Source organism: Papaver somniferum, chromosome 5, assembly GCF_003573695.1.
Source record: "Papaver somniferum cultivar HN1 chromosome 5, ASM357369v1, whole genome shotgun sequence".
NCBI lineage: Eukaryota > Viridiplantae > Streptophyta > Magnoliopsida > Ranunculales > Papaveraceae > Papaver > Papaver somniferum.
In genome coordinates this window covers 54,708,096-54,717,230 of record NC_039362.1, presented here as the reverse complement: position 1 = coordinate 54,717,230, position 9,135 = coordinate 54,708,096, and the positions used below count along the sequence as shown (strand labels likewise).

Below are 9,135 nucleotides of genomic sequence, written 5' to 3'. Positions count from 1 at the left end.
AAAGAGATAAAGTTAGATCAAATCAAATATAGTATTAATAAATAAAATTAAATTTGGTATTATGATTAATTACGATTAACTTTTATCAGTCTAAGAAATAAGAAATAAGTGTAATAATAATAATAAAATATTAAGATCCAACCATTATGAAACATTGTTAAGCGGATGTTTACTTATTTCAAGTCATATAGTGAAATAAACAAATGAATACATTGGAAATAGCTTTTGAATAATGGTTATAATATTAAGTTATTCTTAAATAGCACATGAATTTAAAAATTATTTAGTTATAATAATATAGTCTCATTTGGAATCAAAATTTGATTTCATTTAAATAAATAATTATAATGATAAATAAAATAAATAATTCAGATAACTAAATTGCTTAAAATGTTGTGAACTGCTTATATATCTTACAAAGTAAATTTATCAGACTTACACCAGTTAAGATAGAAGTTAAAGACTAATTAATCTTAATAAAATTAACAATTAATAAATCCTAATAAGTTTGCACTTAGTTAATCCAGCACTGGGGAATAGTGAGGTTGGTAATTCTGATGTGTTCAGGTGATACTTGTTACGTAGGTAGGCATTGTCAGGCGTCGCGAACCTAGACAGGGCAACTACATTCTTGTATCACTAGGCATTGAAGGGAAACTTTCTTCTATTAGTGGACTAATAAATCCCAAACTTTAACTGATAGAGTACTTTCTCTCGTATTTAGAACCATTAACTCTTGAAGTAGAGATTTAGTGATAAAGAATTTAGACCTAGTCATCTGTAGAAACTAATTCAACATGGTAAGTTTAGAGACAATCATTCTATGGGATATAAATTAATCTTTTGAACCTAGATCCACAAATTTAAGTTGTATAAAGCTATTTAGGTTTGTGCTTCATTTTATGATGTTTGCGCTTAGACAAGAGATATGATTTTTCTATAAGGTGGAGAGTTTTGAAGACCAGAATGATGGTTTGATTTTCGAGGACGAAAATGTATAAGTTGGGGAGAATGTGAAGACTCTCAAGCTCGTCAACGCTATTAGATTGGTCAAGAGACGAATTAATCGATAATAACTCGATTACTTTAACACGAACATTAATTAATAGGAATTAATCTAACAAACATCTTGATACGAAACTAGTATCATCGATTAGGTCTCGAAAAGTTGTGCGAGAAGGGCTACTCGAATGTGTCAATCAGATACTGGACGAAGAAGATATCATTGGTTTAGTTCGAAGGATAATATCATCTTTTGCAGTTTGGCTGACCGGACTACCCTTATATTTTGGTCAAGTGCCTTTAGCAATATTTGATCGGCCTTATCCTTAATCGATCGAGAAGGTTCATTCTTTCTTCTTCTTATTCTTTTTTTTCTTGTTCTTTCTTCTTTCTATTTTCTTTTCTATCTTTCTTCTTCTTCTTCTTCTTCTTTTTATCTGGCGATTTAGGATGAAATCTCTGTCGATTAAATTCACAGAAAGTTAGTGAAATCATGGAATCAAATAAGGTGTTGTTGAGTTCATAAATTGGGTTTGATCAGAAGTTTCGGTTTAATTGAAGAGAGATGGTTTTGTGAGAATTAGGGTTTCGTTGTTGAGAATTGAGAATTGAATTGGAGTCTTCTGAGAATAGAAGATGGTGATGATGATTAGAAGTCTGACCATCGAGAAAAGAAGAATACAATGGAGGAAACCAGTTGGTGATGGTGGTGTCAGTTCAGGTGATTCAATTCCAGAAGAATCGAATAAGGTAATTAAGGGTTTCTCCTATTTCAATCTGTTTTTATAGAATTGAAGATGAAACGATGATTTCTAGATTGGGTTGTGTTTGCATTGAAGTTAAATCGACTTTATGGTATTTTGGTTCGGATTGTTTGTGAATTTGAGTAGTTATAGTTTTAATTTGAATTAAGGCAGTTGATGTTACTGATGGTGAAGTTGATATGAAGTTGTTACTATTAGGGTCCCAACTGTGACTGAGTAAAGATAAATGCAATTAAGTTGGATATGTAGTAGAATGAGATTGTCAAAAGAAGTCTAGTAGTGATGTTGTTGTTGTGAATGTGTGGACAGTTAAGAGAATGTTCTTAAACATGACTTAGCTAGGAGGTTTGATTTATGTTTGAAGTGTGGATAGCAGATGGTGGCAGTTGAGGATGGCTGATTTGGTAGTAAACTGAATTGAATTGAATTGGAGTTTAGTTGTGATTTCGGTGAAGCATCGTATTCAATTTGTGCTGATAGAGTTAATGTAAATGAGTTATGGCCAGTGGTGAAACATGACAGTAAGACTGGTTTAGTTGGAGCGTATGCAAGTGTTGAACTAGATAGCTGTAACAGATGGTTGATATAGGTTTTGAGATTAGTGGTGATTTGAATGAAGCATGAAATCATTATGAAGTTGGGTTACCACTGAATCTTGAATGAGCAGAGTTTTGTTAGTAAATGTTACAGGGAAGGAGGTCTGTGGATAAAGGAATAATGAATGTGTTTAAGTTACATCTGAAGTTTATGGAACTAGTAGACGGTTTGTATTTTATGTTGCAGCTGAGTATATAGAAAGGCTATTGGTTGTAGTAGAGTGAATGAAAATAGTTTGATATTTTCAGTGGAGGATTGCTTAGAGCTGCAATTGCAGGTAAGCTGAGTTTATTGTTGTGTATAAGTTATGAAGTTTATATGAATTAAATGTATGATTGAAATGATTCAGATGAAGTGGTATAATCTGGTAGAATTGAAGTAATGAAAAAGAAGTTAGCATTGTTGAGTTAAGAGTTTTTGTGTTTGTTGTGTAGTTTGTAACCTATTCAGTCTTTCTGACTGATTCAGTGTATCTGACTTAGTGTCTGACTGAGTCGAGTTAACCTTGTGACCTGAGTTGAATCGGTTTGACTCAGACTGGACCGAGTTGACCCTTGACTACTTTGACCTTTGGACCTGACTTGGACTTTGACCTTTGACTGACGTTTACTGTTAGTTGACTCAGCTGACTGACTACTTTGACCTTTGGACCTGACTTGGACTTTGACCTTTGACTGACGTTTACCGTTAGTTGACTCAGCTGACCGTTAGTTGACTCAGGTGGATTGGACCTTAGTTAATGGGTCTGTTTAAAGAACTTGGGCTTAGAACCACTAGATAGACTTGTATGATTCTTGTGTGAGCCATTTTGGATAGATTATAGACTTCTTGTGTGATTAATAGTTAGTCTATATTAACAATGATCGATTCAAAGGACGAACCAGTGGATCTTGGATCTCGAGGTAGGCGTGGCTTGTCATCAAAAGAGGTGGGAATACTTTTAACTCTTTTGTGATTATTGTTGTTTTCCTTTACAAAAGCTTTTGTTTAACAAATTCATGCATTATCTGCTTGTGTATTCCTTGCATTGTTTTATTTTGAATTCCGAAAGTATTGTTGTTTATTTTGATCTTTCCATTGCTTGGAAAGGAATTGTAATGCTTTATATGTCTTTATGAAATGTCTGGGAAATAAGAATTTCCAATTGTATGCTTAATAGGTGTGTAAGGAATTGGTCGACAACTATTAGGAAAATGATAGGTGTGTAAGGAAATGAGCGACACCTATCTGGAAAACGAGAGTTTTTCCATGCGTGGTATATAGGATACTGCTCCTTCATTTATATCTACATGAATTCGAGCTTTTATGCGTATTAGGTGTGTAAGGAATTGGTCGATACGAGTATAAACTAATAGGGTGTGTAAGGAATTGGTCGACACTCAATATAGTACATTGTTTGAAGAAGGAGTTAGTTCCGTATACATGATTGTTTATTTCTGTGATTTGGTTGTGTTTTTAGTGTTAGGGAAAAACATGAGTTGTCTTCAAAATCATTCCAATGATTACTTGAAAGTTAAATGTTATTCCTGCGGGGCACCCCTTTTAGGGATGATGTGCTCACCCATTCCCACTTTCAGTTTCAGAGACAGATCAGAACTGCGCAGCGAAAGCTTCAAGAGTTGATTTCGTTAGTTGGTTAACTTCTACTATGTTTATTATATTGCATTTTGTATCTATAAACCAAATGACTATTGTATATGTATCATTTGATATGACTTCTTGTATATATATGTTTCAGAGCGGGTTAGTTTTGGATTAAGTTTGTAGCACATTTCTTAACTGAATGCTTAAGTATATGATTTAGATTTCCAGTGCCTTTATATTTAGTTAATCTCTTGGATTAGTCAGCTGTTAGCTTAGGGGGCGCTATATGTTTCCCTGCTTTATGTTATCCTCCAATGTCCCAATTCAGTTGGCTAGTGGGAGGACGTGATATGACTACAAAGTCGTCAAGAGGTGGACTACCCAAATGAAGATTGGATATGGTTTTATTGAGTGTGACAAAGTATACTGATTTCCTCACTTCTCCCTGCATACTATTTTGATTATTGATGAACTTGTTCTATGTCACAGGATTTTTAAGTGTAATGACTTATTAATGCTCTACGGATATTTGTCCCAATACATCAACAAATACACTGGTGCTTAGTCGTGATCAATAAGAAGGAAGAGAAGGTCCAGTATCTTAATTCTCTTAAAGGCGTCGATACTGATGTCTTGGAAAATCCGGTATGTTTAGCAGTAATTGTGGCATTTTTCTATTATTTTTATAATGTGGGGCAACTTGTACTCCAGCAAGTTCTAATTTTATTTTATTTTCTATTATGAAGTACATTTGGCACATTTTTATTATACTTCAGCAGGATTCCATTCAATTACACATTCAGACTTAGCTAATTTGATGAAATTGTGCTGCAATCAGCATGTGTATTTTCTAGTTACACATACATTTATGATGTGTAATTTCTGGTTACACATGCATTTTATGATATGTAATTTCTGGTTACACTTGCATTCTGGATGTGTAATTGTTGATTACACATGCATTTAAGTATGTGTATTTGTTGATTACACATCCTTAGATGATTCTGCTCTGAAGCTCCACATTACAAAAGGTATGCTTGCTTGGCGTTTTGTATTCTGCAAATGATGTGTTTATTGACTGTATAGTGTTGATTAGATTATTTACCATCAAGATTGAACATATTTATAAGCTAGAGTTCATTGTTTTTCAGTTTTTCCTTTGTTTGATATGGAACCAACACAACTTGGCTTACATTTCAAGGATGTTGAATGGAGTAGAATCTTGAGCCAAGAAAGATTATCAGTAGTGTTCAATACGTTCCTGAGTGATTTTTAATGGTGTTGTGCTCATGGTTGTGTCATGCAGGATGTATTAAGAGACGTTTTTTTGGTGTTTGTTAACAGTTGCTAACAACACATGGTCTTCTAAACACAATAAATGTTGCCGAAATCACTGGTAAACGTGGTTTTACTTCGTCAATGACACTGGTAAAAATTATCTCATATTTTTATGAATTGTATTTATTTGTTGTGTTTTGTTGTTAAGATTGACTATAACTTTTAATTTGAGGTAATATGGTTTAATTTTAGATAACGTGGCTTCAATTGATGTCCTTTAAAAACTAATGAACTTAATACATTCAGACTTAGATAATTAGATGTGTTACTTCTAGGTGCACAAGCTAAAACTAATGAACTTAATACATTCAGACTTAGCTAATTAATGTTTTGTTGTGCATGCACCAGTACTTGCACTAGACAGAGAAAAATCTAGAGAAGTTAGGGAAAAGCTTGCAAGCTCGCAAGCAAGGTATTGCATCACAATACTGGTGAGTATGTTTAAGACGGTAGCATTTACATTTATTTTTGGATAGTATTCACATTTTCCGTAAGATCTTCCATGCAATATCTATTTACCATCTTAGTACAGAAGCAATGTGTAATTTCTGAGTACACAAGTCATATACATGTGTAACTTCCGAGTACACAAGTCATGCGGAAGTGTAACTCCTAGTTACACATGCTATATACATGTGTAACTCTTATTTACACAAATCGGATACACGTGTAACTCGCAGTTACACTCCTAATAGTCTTGTGTTATCGCTTTTCTCTGTGATAAGTCCCAACGGATCCCAAAAATGCACTGGGAAAACAATACAAAAAATGCTTGGCATGGATAATAATAGTAGCATAACTAGTATCATTTCAGTGTCGAGTGATATTTATTGAGGTCGTTGTGGTCGTTTTTTAGGCAAATTGGATAGGATATAAAACATATGTTATATGCATGATGATCGTTTGCTAGAAAGTGATGGTGACAGTCGTCATAAGTAATTATTTGATTTCAGTTTATGCTACAGTTAAGATTCGATTTCAGTAAAACTCATATTCGATTTAAACTCATAAATGTTTGTTTAACTATGAAACATCATTATTAACCTGTTGTATGTACCGTTCATTTAATCTTATAAAAACTGACTGCTTGTTGTTATATTTCAGGTTTCCAATAATTTCATAAAAGCTAATTGCTTATTTGTGGTATTGGTCTAGCTGAAATTGGAGTTGATACTGAATACACAAGTCAGATGCATGCGTAAATCTCAATTACACCAGATAGATGCATATGTAACTTCCAGTTACACTAGACAGATGTGTGTGTAAATTTTAGTTACACATGATAAGAAATTATTGTAAATAAATCTTAAAGCAATACATGTATTTTTTATGTTTTCTTTTTTATGTTTTTTTTTTTTGATGTGTAACTTATCATTACACATGCCATACGGATGTGTAACATCTGGATACACATGCACATTGCATGTGTAACTTAAGATTACACATCCATATATTATTGGTGGGAGGCGGCGGTCGGTGGTGGGAGGCGGTTGGTGGTGATGGTGGCGGTCGTCGGAGGTGGTGGTAGTGGTGGATGGTAAAGAGGGTTGTGACATCATATTTACTATATTTTAATATTTTGGGCTTAAATTTAAATTTTATTTAATTTGGGGCTTGCCAATATATAAAAGGGTATGGATGTCTTTGTATGGGCTGTCGTAGGCTCAACTAATTAATAAATATATTTCTCACTAATTAACTGGTAATATAGCGGTAGTAAAAGATCGTTCCCACAGAGAGCTGTGTAACTGATAGGTTATTTGAAATAGCAAAATAAAGTAAATAACAAGTGGGGGTTTTGTTGTGAGATAAAGACAATAAAGAAGAAAAGAGATGATTAAGGAATCCTTCGTCGTTACCAAGCGACAGCTGGATTAATATACTTATCTATTGTTCGTAAGAACCATTCATCACCAACCGTAGAATAACAGCTAGCTCAGTGTTATCCCCAAAACTCCTTTTACCACGGATACGGAAGATCTCCAATATCATATTTTATTCAACCGAACCACCAAGTAGTAGCTCACTCAAGGAGTAATCCAACCGAATGCTTTGAGCTTTGTGAATTAGGTTAATCCCAGTAGTTAAACTCTTAGCTCAAGGTTTACTTGATGGTGTTGTTTATACACACGAATCCTCCACAGAATCCCTCTGTAAGGTCTCGCGATTTCTACTTGTGTAGAGAGTTATTCGACGATTACTTATCTCCTAACTTCTACTAGCAATAGAACAATCAATAGACTAATCTAGCATGCACTCCAAATCAATCTAAGAATTACTCATAAACTCTAGATATAGTAAAGACAAACGATGAGGATAAAAACTCTCAATAGATTTGTATTATTAATAAAGCTTTACGCTTAGAACATTGAATTCATCCTTAAACAACAAAGGATTTAGCTACTCATATTACAAAGAAGATGAATAATAGTGGTTTCCCCCTAAAGGGGTAAACCCTAGGTTTTGATGTAAAACTTGTGATATGAGACGATATTCGATTTACATAACCTAATACCTTTTTATAGGTTTACATTACTTGGTCTCCAAGTATTTAGTTAGGTTTAGGAACCCGACCGGAAACATGACATAACTAAACCAAAGGCGCCCTTAGGCTTTCCAAGGTGTGCATACATGTTTTCCACTTGTTAAGTTCGCGAACCCAGTCCGCGAATTTCAAAATCCAGCAGAAATTTTCGGAATTAAGTCTGCGAACCCGGTATGCAAACCCAGTTCGTGGACTTCACTGTCTTCGTTATTCAATGGAAACTGTTTTGGCCACAACTTCTTCATCCGAACTCGGAATGACCTCATTCTTTTTATCTTTCAATTCTCTTCAAGATGATGATGATAAATCCTTAATTTGTATGAGTTAAGATAGGTCTTTGGCCTGTGTATTGATTATGAGAGTTTTGCTCCTTTTCGTCGCACTTCTTCCACTTCTCTTGGACTTGGGCACTTGGATACTTGTAATACTTATCTTCATAGATATTTTCAGCACTTTGTAGATCCTTTGTGGATGATTCACCTATTGGAGGCAAATAAAAGAAAACAAGAGTAATAATACGAATACATGCAAGAATAATAGCTTAAACAAGTATGGAATGGACACTAAAATCATATGAATTATGCACTTATCATTCTTTTAATAATTTGGGGTCTAGATTTAAACTTATTTTAATTAAGGGCCTCATATTGTGGGTAACCCATGGGTGGGGCCTTAGCCTAATTTTCCATATTATTAATTGTGTACCTTCCGGGTCGGTCTGTTACGGACCTGTGCCTCCATAGCTACAGGGGTTCGAATGTGTGTGCTTTCATTATGGTGCATAACTTCTTGCCTTAACAACCAACCACCCATCGGACAAGTTATAAGAGCAATAACTACGGTGGCTAGACTATTATCCGTATTTATGATTTAAGAGAAATTGGGTCAATTGTCCAAATATTTTTAAAAGATGGTTCTAATGGACGAGTTAAAAATTAGTATGGGTGAAATTGACACCAAAAAAATACCAAGAATGAACCAAGATTCATCCTGGCTTAAATTTAAAAAATAGCGAGGGTGAAACTAGATGCATCCTGATGAAACTGTTTACATCCTGGCTATTTTTATATTCTCGTCCATTTAAACAGTATCAAATTTTACATGTCTTTTTCACCCAGGAATTGTCGTTATTGGGTTAATTGATCAATTTTGTGAAAATTTTACTATACAAAGTTTTTTTTTTTTTTGGTTGGTTAGTTACTAAAAGACAAAATATTTTAATATTTTTCCTTTTAATTGGTGAATATGAGAATTCATTGAGAAGAGGCACTTAAACCCAATGATTACAACCAAACAACAAGGAGA

The 9,135-nt window shown here is 34.0% G+C and overlaps 1 long non-coding RNA gene across 1 annotated transcript; it reads left to right on the top strand.

Annotated features, from left to right (window-relative positions):
• Positions 1–1,336: 1,336 nt before the first annotated feature.
• Positions 1,337–6,531, top strand: LOC113281600. Its single transcript, XR_003326267.1, has 5 exons — positions 1,337–1,752; positions 4,437–4,592; positions 5,254–5,375; positions 5,634–5,716; positions 6,390–6,531. It is a non-coding gene; the product is annotated as an uncharacterized LOC113281600 (long non-coding RNA).
• The last annotated feature ends 2,604 nt before the right edge of the window (positions 6,532–9,135 follow it).